This window comes from Pseudophryne corroboree, chromosome 3 (genome assembly GCF_028390025.1).
Source record: "Pseudophryne corroboree isolate aPseCor3 chromosome 3, aPseCor3.hap2, whole genome shotgun sequence".
NCBI classification, from domain to species: domain Eukaryota; kingdom Metazoa; phylum Chordata; class Amphibia; order Anura; family Myobatrachidae; genus Pseudophryne; species Pseudophryne corroboree.
In genome coordinates, this window is record NC_086446.1 from 369,577,735 (window position 1) to 369,592,151 (window position 14,417).

Consider the following 14,417-nt stretch of genomic DNA (forward strand, 5'->3'; position numbering starts at 1 on the left):
ACTACATCTCCCAGCAGCCTTTGCTGCCGGGAGCTGTACTTTACTTTCAGTTTCATCTCTGCAGCGTACTGTGATCGGCACAGCAGAGCAGCACTAAGAGGGGGCACGGGGGACAAATTCCTACTCCCCCACTCCTCACCCCACTGCTAGAGCCTTTAATCATTGCAGCCACTGCTGCAGTGAACATGAAATGCTAGGTCCAAAAAGGGGGCGGGGCTAAACGGCACTGTACACACAGTGCCACCATGCCAGCCAGCAAGAGCGTGGGAGAGAGGAGGGGAGAAGAGCAGCACAGCCTTAACAGTGAGTATAACTCAGGGAAGGGGCACTGTATGTTTCTGTGACTGTTATATGTGTGTATGAATGTGTGCATGTGTGTGATTGTATGTGATTAGGTGTGTCACTACATATCTGTATGGGTGTGGTATGCGTGACCGGGCATACCGACGCTGGTATCCCGGGAGCGGAATGTCGTCGGGGGGATGGCGAGCGCAGCAAGCCCCTTTGCAGGCTCGCTGCGCTTGCCACGCTGGGGAGGGTCCCTGTTGGTCAGCATGCAGGTGTAAGTAGATACAGAAGTAAAAGATGCGGCACTGAAGCTGGTTCTCTGCAATTAAGAGACACACACGGTCACCGTGTGTGTCTCTTAATTACGGAGAATCAGCTTCAGTGCCGCATCTTTTGCTGCTATACATATATATATATACACACACACACACACACACACACACACACACACACACACACATATATATATATATATATATATATATACATACATACATACATACATACATACATACATATACACACATATACACTTGAATGCGAGGGGGGGCGCTAAGTTAATGGCTTGCCCCGGGTGCCAAAACTCCTAGTTTCGGCCCTGCTCTTACTGATATGATTCACACTATCACGTAAATCTTTCACCCAGTCAGGCTCTTGGTGTCACATTACAACTCTGAGTCCCTAACATGGCTCCCACAGAGGAAGAGCTCCCTGCCTCAGACATGTCACACACGTGCACAATCACACCACAGACAGTCCGAGGCTTATAGGGGACAGACCCACAGTAAAATCTGTCAGAGGGACACAGAAAGGAATTACCAGTCCACAAATCAGCGCTTAAATAAAAACGAGATTTATGGTAAGAACTTACATTTGTTAAATCTCTTTCTGCGAGGTACACTGGGCTCCACAAGGATTGGACAATGGGGTGTAGAGTAGGATCTTGATCAGAAGCAACAACAGGCTCAAAGCTTTGACTGTTCCCAGAATGCACAGCACCGCCTCCTTTAAAACCCCGCCTCCCTGCACAGGAGCTCAGTTTTTAGTTAACCAGCCCAATGCAGTAGCAGGAAAAGAGACGACAACGGTTAGTAGCCACATACACCACACTCTCATGACAAGAGAAGTGTCAGCGGCTAATGCCATATCAACCCAAAGAAGCTAAGTGCGTCAGGGTGGGCGCCTTGTGGAGCCCAGTGTACCTCGCAGAAAGAGATTTAACAAAGGTAACTTCTTACCATAAATCTCGTTTTCTGCTGCGGGGTACACTGGGCTCCACAAGGATTGGACAATGGGGATGTCCTAAAGCAGTTCCTTATGGGAGGGGACGCACGGTAGCGGGCACAAGAACCCGGCGTCCAAAGGAAGCATCCTGGGAAGCGACAGTATCGAAGGCATAGAACCTTATGAACGTGTTCCCGGAGGACCACGTAGCCGCCTTGCACAATTGATCAAGGGTCGCACCACGTTGGGCCGCCCAAGAGGGTCCAACAGACCGAGTAGAATGGGCCGTAACGTGAGCAGGAGCTCACAGACCAGTCCTCACATAAGCATGTGCAATCACCATTCTAATCCATGTGGCTAGGGTCTGCTTGTGAGCAGGCCAGCCACGTTTGTGAAATCCAAACAAAACAAAGAGAGAATCAGATTTTCGAATAGAAGCAGTTCTCTTCACATAGATACGGAGTCCCAAGGAGCCACAGGCGGGACATAGGGAAGTTGGATACATAACACACCCTGAGTGAAAGTATGAACATCAGTGTCACGATCCGGGTATCTGGACGCCATTACTTACCCTTCAGATGCCTCCTAAGGCTGGCTCAGCGTTCCAGGACCAGATCCCATCTGTTATACTGATGTCCACATTCCTGCCTCCTCTCCTGTCACTCAGACGCGGTCACCGCAGCGCCTGTTGCATCCGGAGTGGCGTCTCCCGCGGCCTCCGCCGCTGTTCCTGGGTTTCTGCAGTGTCAGAGTGGTGATTGCGTCGGCCGCGGCCTCCGCTGTGCCCGCGTGGTTGAGTGTGCACTTGTCAGTCTGGCGTCTCCAGTCTCCTGTGGCCGGCGCCGCCATTACTGTTTTAATTTCCACATGGATTACAAACCAAACTTCCCTCCAAGTGTCTGCATGGGTGCAGCCATCTTGGATTCTGTCATCTGTTCATTTCCACCAATCTGCTGTTTGCAATGTTAATCTGCATAATTGCCTAGCCAATCCCTTCCTTGCTGCAGGTATAAGTAATCTGTGCCTGAGCAAGGAAGGCGTCAGTGCTTTGGTTGTCAAACCTAGTTCCAGTTTGTCTCTCTCCTGTGGTTGTTTTCCAGGTTCCAGCTCCTATCTCCACACTTCCACTAAAGAGACCCGCACCAGCATTTCCACCTGCGGTGTAGCCTGACTCTCCTATCCATTTGGATTCATCTGCTTCCAGCTACAGATGCACCTGCTTTCAGCATCCAGCTTCCAGCAGAGGTCAGCTCTTCTTAAAGTGCCGGTACCCTTTTCTGCAGATTATCATTTATCACCGGCATTATTATTTCACCGCTCTCAAGCTCCAAACATCACTTTCATATTTCATCGCTCTCAAGCTACATTTATTATTTAACTGGTTCCAGCCAGTATTCACTCCGTGCCAACATCAGTCTGGTTTCAGCCAGTATCCACAGCAGCCGTTTTACCCACAGCAGCCCAGCTTTTCCTGGAACACCAGCTGGTACGATCCTGGGCTATTTCCATTGCTACAGTCGGGCCTGGTAAGGACTTTCCACCTAGAAGATTATTAAGAACTATCTCATACTACCAGAGCCCTGTGGTCCTTGCCACCCTGTAGTACCCAGGAACTGTATTATTTCCCTGCTGAGTTTTATGTTTTCTTATTTGCTGCTGTGTTACGGAGTATGTCATAATAAACATCATTGACTTTTATCCTGGTTGTCGTGGTCACGCCTTCGGGCAGTTATTCTACATGTTACTTACATGTCTAGGGGTCTGATACAACCTCCCAGGTTCCGTTACATCTCAGCCCCTACAACTGAGGCTGCCTCCCGTCAGCTCAGGTCCTCAGTTGTGACAGTAAGCACTGACCATATGAATCCAGCCGGAGACCAGGATCAAGCGGCCAGGCCGATGCAAGAACTGGCAGCCCGACTTGAACATCAGGAGGCTGCACAGGGCCAGATCGTCCGCTGTCTCCAGGATCTCTCTACTCGGCTGGATGGGATTCAGACAACCCTCCGTGGATCAGGCGCGTCCAGTGCGTCAACCACAGTGACTCCAGCTATAACCCCACCCACCTTACCCATTTCTGCTCCCCGTCTTCATCTCCCAACGCCAGCAAAATTTGACGGATCTCCAAGATTCTGCAGGGGATTTCTCAACCAGTGTGAAATTTATTTTGAGCTACAACCTGGCAATTTTCCCAGTGACCGTACTGAAATTGCCTACATTATCTCTCTTCTCAGTGGCTCAGCCCTTGATTGGGCATCACCGTTATGGGAGAGGTCCGACACCCTGCTATCCTCCTACACTGCATTCGTGTCAACATTCAGGCGTATCTTCGACGAGCCAGGCCGGGTAACTTCAGCTTCATCTGAGATTCTCCATTTACGCCAGGGATCACGTACTGTAGGACAATATCTTATACAGTTCCAGATCCTGGCATCCGAACTGGCATGGAACGACGAGGCCCTGTATGCTGCATTTTGGCATGGCTTATCTGAGCGTATTAAAGATGAGTTAGCTACCAGAGACTTACCTTCCAAGTTAGATGAGCTAATCTCACTCTGCACGAAAGTTGATTTACGTTTCAGAGAGAGAGAGCAACTGAGCGTGGAAGATCATCTGCTCCAAAATCTTCTGCTCCTCCTCCTCGCCAACTGTCACCATCTAAAGACGAGCCCATGCAAATTGGCCGTTCCCGTTTAACTCCTGCTGAGCGCCGAAGACGTCTCTCTGAGTCTCTTTGTCTTTATTGTGCAGCTCCGTCTCACACCATTAATGCCTGTCCCAAACGTCCGGGAAACTCCAAATCCTAGCTCGCCAAGGAGAGGGCTGGCTAGGAGTAATGATCTCCTCTCCATCTCCTCATGATTGTAATCTCCCAGTCTCGCTTCAAGTTGCTCAACGTTATCGGAACGTCATTGCCCTCCTTGATTCCGGAGCAGCTGGGAACTTTATTTCCGAAGCCTATGTTAAACGGTGGTCCCTACCCACCGAGAGACTTCCTTCGTCCATCTCCTTAACTGCCGTGGATGGCAGCAAGATTTTTGATGCAGTTATTTCCCTAAGGACTCTACCAGTTCGTCTGAGAGTGGGAGTTCTTCTTTCCGAATTTATTTATTTTTTAGTGATTCCAAGAGCCACACATCCTGTGGTCCTGGGCCTTCCATGGCTCCGTCTTCACAATCCATCTATTGATTGGACGACTACGCAGATTCTGGCATGGGATCCCTCCTGTGCTGAGACATGTTTGTTTAAAGTATTGCCTGTCTGTTCTTCCTCCCCCAGGTCGTCTGATGTTCCACCTCCTCCATATCAAGATTTCACGGATGTGTTCAGTAAAGCTTCTGCTGATATCCTTCCTCCTCATAGAGAATGGGATTGCCCGATTGATCTCGTTCCAGGGAAGGTTCCACCTCGAGGCCGAACTTACCCGTTGTCTCTGCCTGAGACGCATTCTATGGAGGAATACATTAAAGAGAACCTAGCAAAGGGGTTCATTCGACCTTCCTCTTCTCCAGCCGGCGCAGGCTTCTTTTTCGTAAAGAAAAAAGATGGTGGTCTGCGGCCGTGCATCGACTACAGAGGTCTGAACGACATTACCATCAAGAACCGCTATCCACTACCCCTGATTACTGAGCTCTTTGATAGAGTTAGCGGAGCTACCATCTTCACAAAGCTGGACTTGAGAGGTGCATACAATCTCATCCGGATGCGTGAGGGTGACGAGTGGAAGACCGCCGTTAACACCCGTGACGGACATTATGAGTACCTCGTCATGCCCTTCGGATTGAGCAATGCTCCAGCTGTCTTCCAGCATTTTGTCAATGAGATCTTCAGAGACATTCTATACCGTCATGTCGTGGTCTATTTAGATGATATCCTCATTTTTGACAACAATTTAGAGGAACATCGTTTTTGGGTAAAAGAGGTTCTGTCCCGTCTCCGTGTCAATCATCTCTATTGCAAATTAGAGAAATGCGTCTTTGAAGTCAAGTCCATTCCGTTTCTGGGTTACATTGTGTCCGGTTCCGGACTAGAGATGGATCCTGAGAAACTACAAGCAATCCAGAATTGGCCGATACCCTTAACCCTCAAAGGGGTCCAGAGGTTCTTAGGGTTCGCCAATTATTACAGAAAGTTTATACGAGACTTTTCCACCATTGTGGCGCCTATTACTGCTTTAACTCAGAAGGGTGCTAACCCGTCCAAGTGGTCTGAAGAAGCTACGCAAGCTTTTCATCTTTTAAAACAACGGTTCATCTCTGCACCAGTTCTGAGGCAGCCCGACGTCGACTCTCCTTTCATCTTAGAGGTGGATGCCTCCTCCGTTGGAGTGGGAGCGGTGTTGTCTCAGAGGGCTAAAGATGGTCATTTACACCCTTGCAGTTTCTTCTCCCGGAAGTTCTCCCCAGCTGAGCGCAACTATGCCATTGGCGACCAGGAGTTGCTAGCCATCAAGCTCGCTCTAGAGGAGTGGAGGTATCTGTTGGAGGGAGCTTCTCATTCAATCACCATACTTACGGACCACAAGAATCTTTTATATCTGAAAGGCGCACAATGTCTCAATCCTCGTCAGGCCAGATGGGCACTTTTCTTTTCCAGGTTCGACTTTAAACTCCAGTTCTGTCCGGGCTCTCAGAATCGTAAGGCCGATGCCCTTTCCCGCTCATGGGAGCAAGAAAATGAGTCGGAGTCTTCAGACAAGCATCCTATTATTAATCCATTGGCATTCTCCACGGTAGGGATGGGCTCTACGCCCCCCACTAGGGAAAAGTTTTGTGAAGCCGGTGCTAAGGAAGAAGCTCATGCATTGGGCCCATGCTTCCCGTTTTGCCGGACATACAGGTATCCAAAAAACCCTGGAGTTTATCTCTAGGTCCTATTGGTGGCCAACTCTGAAAAAGGACGTCACTGAGTTTATTGCATCTTGCCCAAAGTGTGCCCAACATAAAGTATCCCGCCAGTCGCCTGCGGGGCAACTGGTTCCACTATCCATTCCCCGTCGACCATGGACCCATCTGTCGATGGATTTCATTTCAGACTTACCCATGTGCAACAAGTTCAATACCATCTGGGTGGTAGTTGACCGGTTCACCAAGATGGCACACTTCATTCCTCTCACCGGTCTTCAGTCAGCTTCCAAGTTGGCTCAAGTGTTCATACAAGAGATCTTCCGACTCCACGGTTTGCTTGAAGAAATCTCAGATCGAGGAGTTCAATTCACAGCCAAATTCTGGCGAAGTTTATGTCAAGTCCTCCAAGTCAAACTAAAGTTTTCCACGGCTTACCATCCTCAGACCAATGGTCAAACTGAGAGGGTGAATCAGGACTTGGAGGCCTTCCTCCGCATCTGTGTGTCTTCCTCTCAAGATGACTGGGTTCAATTACTTCCCTGGGCCGAGTTCTGTCATAACAATCAGTATCATTCCTCATCTTCTTCAACACCATTCTTCACCAACTTTGGATTCCACCCTAAAGTCCCTGAATTCCAACCGCTCCCAGCAACTTCTGTTCCAGCAGTGGATATCACCTTGCATCAGTTTGCAAACAACTGGAAGAGTGTACGAGCAGCTCTGCTCAAGGCATCGTTCAGGTATAAGAAGTTTGCGGACAAGAAGCGTAGAGCGGTTCCTGCTCTCAAGGTGGGTGATCGGGTATGGTTATCCACGAAGAATTTGAGGTTAAGAGTTCCCAGTATGAAGTTTGCACCTCGCTACATTGGTCCTTTCAAAATTGAGCAAGTCATCAATCCTGTTGCTTACAGACTTCAGTTACCTCCCTTCTTAAAAATACCCAGGACATTCCATGTTTCCCTGTTGAAACCGCTGATCCTGAATCGGTTTCATTCCTCACTTCCTCCAACTCCGAAAGTCCAAACTCAACGAGGCGTTGAGTATGAAGTGGCCAAGATCCTGGACTCACGTCACCGTTACGGTCAACTACAGTATCTTATTGACTGGAAGGGTTACGGCCCTGAGGAACGCTCATGGACCAATGCTTCTGATGTCCATGCTCCTGCCTTGGTCCGGAGATTCCATTCCAAGTTTCCTCAAAAGCCAAAGAAGTGTCCTGGGGCCACTCCTAAAGGGGGGGGGGTGCTGTCACGATCCGGGTATCTGGACGCCATTACTTACCCTTCAGATGCCTCCTAAGGCTGGCACAGCGTTCCAGGACCGGATCCCATCTGTTATACTGATGTCCACATTCCTGCCTCCTCTCCTGTCACTCTGAGACGCGGTCACCGCAGCGCCTGTTGCATCCGGAGTGGCGTCTCCCGCGGCCTCCGCCGCTGTTCCTGGGTTTCTGCATGCAGAGTGTCAGAGTGGTGATTGCGTCGGCCACGGCCTCCGCTGTGCCCGCGTGGTTGAGTGTGCACTTGTCAGTCTGGCGTCTCCTGTGGCCGGCGCCGCCATTACTGTTTTAATTTCCACATGGATTACAAACCAAACTTCCCTTCAAGTGTCTGCATGGGCGCAGCCATCTTGGATTCTGTCATCTGTTCATTTCCACCAATCTGCTGTTTGCAATGTTAATCTGCATAATTGCCTAGCCAATCCCTTCCTTGCTGCAGGTATAAGTAATCTGTGCCTGAGCAAGGAAGGCGTCAGTGCTTTGGTTGTCAAACCTAGTTCCAGTTTGTCTCTCTCCTGTGGTTGTTTTCCAGGTTCCAGCTCCTATCTCCACACTTCCACTAAAGAGACCCGCACCAGCATTTCCACCTGCGGTGTAGCCTGACTCTCCTATCCATTTGGATTCATCTGCTTCCAGCTACAGATCCACCTGCTTTCAGCATCCAGCAGAGGTCAGCTCTTCTTAAAGTGCCGGTACCCTTTTCTGCAGATTATCATTTATCACCGGCATTATTATTTCACCGCTCTCAAGCTCCAAACATCACTTTCATATGTCATCGCTCTCAAGCTACATTTATTATTTAACTGGTTCCGTGCCAACATCAGTCTGGTTTCAGCCAGTATCCACAGCAGCCGTTTTACCCACAGCAGCCCAGCTTTTCCTGGAACACCAGCTGGTACGATCCTGGGCTATTTCCATTGCTACAGTCGGGCCTGGTAAGGACTTTCCACCTAGAAGATTATTAAGAACTATCTCATACTACCAGAGCCCTGTGGTCCTTGCCACCCTGTAGTACCCAGGAACTGTATTATTTCCCTGCTGAGTTTTATGTTTTCTTATTTGCTGCTGTGTTACGGAGTATGTCATAATAAACATCATTGACTTTTATCCTGGTTGTCGTGGTCACGCCTTCGGGCAGTTATTCTACATGTTACTTACATGTCTAGGGGTCTGATACAACCTCCCAGGTTCCGTTACATCTCAGCCCCTACAACTGAGGCTGCCTCCCGTCAGCTCAGGTCCTCAGTTGTGACAATCAGGTCGCAATTTTTCTCTGAAACCACACTGACAAGGCAGGGAGGCCAGACGCAGGCCTAAATCTAGGCCCTGCTGCAGAAAAGCCAAAAGTTTGGCTGTACTAAACTTGGAAGCGTCATAATTATTAGATGCGCACCAAACAAACTAGGAATTCCAGACCCTATGGTAAATCCGAGCAGAAGCCGGTTTCCGGGCCCGCAACAGAGTTTTAATGACCTCTTCAGAAAAACCCTTAGTCCTCAACACTGAAGCTTCAAAAGCCACGCCGTCAAAGACAGCCGCGCTAGGTCCGGGTAGACACAGGGGCCCTGAACGAGGAGGTCTGGGCGTTGTGGAAGTAGAAGTGGACGCTCTGACGATAGGCCTTGCAGGTCTGAGAACCAGTGCCGTCTGGGCCACGCCGGAGCTATGTCTTACGTTCCTGATGCTCAGAACTGGAGAGATGTTTGTGTTGAGAGTCCAGAGCACCAGGACGTGACGCTGAAATAAGGGATGGTACGGGAATAGCCCCTAGCACCCTACCTCCGTTGTTTTACCCGTGTGGTCAGTTCACGCCTGAGTGACTATGGTTTCTTGGGCCCACGGCAGCCGCGTTTGAAGGGCGGATTAGGTCTGCCCAACTCCGATGCCCCCAGGTCTTAGAGTGAGACAAGGCGTGAACCGAGACAGGATAATAACAAGGGGACCTCTAACTAAAGCAAACAGAAGCTAGGGGCTACTAACTACCCTAAAACTAAATATATGTGCGGCACGCCGCCAAAGGAAAAGAACAACAAAAGATACCACTGTCCACTCCCCCACACGGCACCGCCGAGTTCCGGGGAGGACAGTGAAAAGCGGAAACCTCCGCAAAAACCACCAATACAAAAGTAAAACAAGGACTAAGCGGCCTAGGCCGCAACATGCGGCAGAAGCCGCTACTCACGAAACCGGGAGAGAACCCCAACAAGCGAGAACCCCCAGATGACCGCAACAGGTTCACTTGGACAGGAAGGATTCCCAGGACCGGCTTCAGAACTCCAGAACTCAGGAGCACAGGGAGCAGGATCGACCACATACAGCTGACCAGGAACAGACGTTGCAAGGCAGGAACAGCATACAGGAAGCGATCACCGGCGAGGCTGCAGTGTGCTGGCTCCCATAAAAAGACCCTGCTGGCCAATGACAGGAGGGCCAGCAAGACCAGCCCCCAGACCCTAATTACTAGTTGCCGTGCAGCTGCCCTGCTGCACGAGCAACTAATCAATCCTATCTGGCAACGGGGAACGAGGTCCGCCAATGGCGTCCCCGTTGCTATGGACACAGCGGCTGAGGACGCCCGGCGTCCTAGCGTTGCCAGGGACCCGGCGGCTACAGTACGCACGGCGTCCTGGCGTTGCTAGGCGCCGGGCGGGCAGGGAGGGAGGTGCGGCGGCCGTGAGCGTCGCTCGGAAGCGGACCGCGGCACCTAACACTATGAGAAGCAGATTTCCTTTTTCTTGCTTGAACTTCCGAATTACCCTGGGCAGGAGTGACAACGGAGGGAACACGTACGGCAGCCGAAACCTCCACGGCACCGCCAGCACATCCACGAATGCTGCTTGAGGATCCCTTGTCCTTGCTCCGAAGACCGGAACCTTGTGATTGTATCGAGACGCCATCAGTTCCACATCTGGAAGACCCCACTTTTCCACTAGGAGTTGAAACACTTCTGGATGGAGGCCCCACTTGCCGGCATGCACGTCCTGACGACTGAGAAAGTCCGCTTCCCAATTCAGGACTCCCGGAATGAATATTGCCGATATGGCCGGTAGATGGCGTTCCGCCCAACGTAGAATCCGTGAGACTTCCTTCATTTCCAGACGGCTTCGAGTGCCGCCTTGATGATTTATGTAAGCTACTGTGGTGGCGTTGTCCGACTGTACTTGAACAGGACGGTTCTGAATTGAATGCTGGGCCAGGTTCAACACATTGAAGACAGCCCGCAATTCCAGAATGTTGATCGAGAGGAGAGATTCCTCCTTGGTCTACTGACCCTGAAGGGAGTGTTGCTCCAGCACCGTGCCCCAACCTCTTAGACTGGCATCTGTCGTCAACAGGACCCAGTTGGATATCCAGAAGGGACGGCCTCTGCACAATTGTTGGTCCCGGAGCCACCAAAGCAGCGACAGACGGACCTCTGGAGTCAATGAGATCATTTGAGATCTGATCCGGTGAGGCAGGCCGTCCCACTTGGCTAGAATCAGCCTCTGGAGGGGGCGAGAATGGAATTGAGCATACTCCACCATGTCGAATGCTGAGACCATGAGGCCTAGCACCTGCATTGCCGAATGTATCGACACTTGCGGCCGAGAAAGGAAGCAACGAATCCTGTCCTGAAGCTTCAGGACTTTCTCCTGAGACAAGAACAACCTCTGGTTGTGAATGTCCAATAGCGCTCCCAGGTGCACCATGCTCTGAGCAGGGACCAGGGAGGATTTCTTCCAGTTGATGAGCCACCCGTGGGCTTGTAGAAACCGGACCGTCATATCTAGATGACGTAGGAGAAGTTCTGGGGAATTTGCCAGGATTAACAAGTCGTCCAGGTACGGCAGTATCCTGACCCCTTGACGGCGGAGTACCACCGCCATCACCGCAGAGCCGTTGTTAAACCAAAAGGTAACGCCCGAAACTGGTAATGGAGGTTGCCAATAGCAAACCTCAGGTATTGCTGATGTGACGCTGCTAAAGGAATATGCAGGTAAGCATCCTGTATGTCCAGGGAAACCATGTAGTCCTCAGGTTCCAAGGCCAGAACTATAGAGCGAAGGGTTTCCATACGGAACTTGGAAACCTTTACAAACCTGTTCAATGCCTTGAGGTTGAGAATGGGCCGGGAGGACCCATTCGGTTTTGGGACTAGAAACAGCGGAGAATAGTACCCCCGGCCCCTCTGAGCAAGAGGCACCTGTACTACAACTCCTGTATCCAGGAGGGTCTGTACCACCGAATGCAGAGTGTTTGCCTTTGTCTGGTCCAACGGGACGTCTGTCTGGCAAAATCGATGAGGGGGTCGGTTTTTGAAGGCTATGGCGTAACCTCGAGTCACGACTTCCCGTACCCAGGCATCTGAAGTGGTCTTCAACCATTCCTGGGTATACCCTAGAGGCCGGCCCCCTACCCTGGGATCCCCCAGGGGAAGGCCCGTCCCGTCATGCGGCAGGCTTATCGGTCTTGGAAGCTGGCAGCCCAGGCTCTTTTGGGCTTCGGCTTACCAGGTTTGGAAGTGCGGGGCTGCTTGTGGTACACCTGACCTTTTGCTTTACCTGAAGGGCGAAAGGACGTACCTTTAGCCTTCGACACAGAAGGAGCGGTACTCGGCAGACAGGCAGTTTTGGCAGTAGCCAAGTCAGCCACTATCTTATTTAAGTCCTCCCCAAACAGAATATCTCCCTTGAAAGGGAGTACCTCCAGGGTTTTTCTAGAGTCCAGATCCACAGACCAGGATCTCAGCCACAATATCCGGCGAGGCAGGACTGACGTAGTAGAGGCCTTGGCTGCTAGGATACCGGCATCCGAAGCCTCCTCTTTAATATAGCGAGAAGCTGTGACAATATATGATAAGCATTGTCTAGCATGGTCAGAGGAGATTTCAGCTTCTAACTCCAAGGCCCATGCTTTAATAGCCTCGGCAGCCCATGTAGCTGCAATAGTGGGCCTTTGCACAGCACCCGTGAGGGTGTAAATCGCTTTTAGACAACCCTCCACACGCTTATCCGTAGGCTCTTTTAGAGACGTGACGGTAGTGACAGGCAGAGCTGAGGAAACCACCATCCTAGCCACATGTGAGTCCACTGGAGGAGGCGTTTCCCAATTCTTAGACAGCTCTGGCGCAAGGGGATAGCGAGCCAGCATCTTCTTTTGAGGCACAAACTTCGTACCTGGGTTTTCCCAGGGTTCCTGACGTATATCCACTAGGTGGTCAGAGTGAGGTAAAACTTGTTTAACCACCTTCTGACACTTGAACCTATCTGGTTTCTTAGGAGGGACGGATGGCTCGGGATCATCCGTAATCTGTAGAATCATGTGAACTATCCTCCCCATCAGCCGTATCGGAGTCAGAACCTGTGGGGTCAGTGTACGTGCCGTCTTCATCAGACGAGGTGTCAGTGACAGCAGTGGATTGTGAGGAGACAAGCGCTCGCTTAGAGGACCCCTTGGATGTAGGCGAGCAATGGTCAGACTTTTTAGTAGTCAGGGACTGGTTTAACTTCTTTAATTGAGCAGATAAATTGTCTGCCCACGGCGGGTTAACTGCAGGGACCACATACGGTTGTACCGGCATTGGGGATCTCATAGGGGGTGTTAGTTTATGAACTAGCGTATGCAGAAGCGTGGAAAAAGCGGCCCACGGCGGGTCAGTATGTGCCTCCGTTGCCACAGTCCCACTGGGGGGCAAGGAGCCCCCAGAACCAGAGCCCACAGCTGCTATATTCTCCTCATATGGGTCTGTGGCTTCAGCAACAGCGGCAGTGTGTTCAGCCCCAGAACCATTACCCACAGAAGCAGACATGATATAACTTGCAGTATGAAGTAACACAGTACAATTATCAGCAGCACTATACCTCTAAACACATACCCCTGCGCAGTGTAGTCAGCACTAGCAGAGATAAAGGAGAGATATGGTGACTAAATCACAGAGAAAAATATGTAATACGGTATATTTTTGTGAAAATCCTATATTAGATAAAACCTGACGCACCAAGCCCCCTCAGGTTATAGAATATAGGGATAGCAAGTTGAGTGAAAGACACGAAATGGACAACACTCAGCTATCAAATGCACACACAGAAAGTCACAGTTTGTACAATGCAGAGGTTATTACTAACAATAATACTGCACTGGACCAGCTTACACAGCTATATAACAAGAGATATAACAGTACACAGTAAAAACTGGATGTATATCACAGGATAATTGTACTATAAAACCCTGACTAAATGCACTGTTTCTTAACTATCACTGTCTAAAAAGGCAGGTAGAATACTGAAGTGTCATGTAAAGTCACAGCACTGACAACCAGGCAGCTTTACATAGGAGGATTTGCCTAAGCAGTCCCAGGAACAGTGAGCTGAGGAATAATGGCACCGCAGAGACCGACAGGGAGTGAGGAAAAGACAGAGATGCAGCTCCAGGGCGGGAACACTTGCTAGAAATGGTGCCCTGGGGCTTCAGGTCTAAGCCTTATCCCCCTGCTGGCAAAACCACCGGATACTGTGGGCGAAATAAAAATCGGTTTAGCGAGAAAACCTGACCTGCGCCCATGCCCTGGTGATGTAGTGGGATCGCCTGTATGGCCACAGTGTCCACCGCCAGCGTACGCGGGCCACCTCCCACTGACCGCACCGGATTGCGATAAAGACCGGATCCCGCAAGCGGGACCCACTTACCACCTCCCGAAGCGCGGCCACGCGATCCTGGAGAGCCCCAGCCGTGTGTGTCTAACGTGAAGAAAACCGGAGCCTCCGCTGTAGGTACCAGGGCAACCAGGGCTCGGGAGTGTA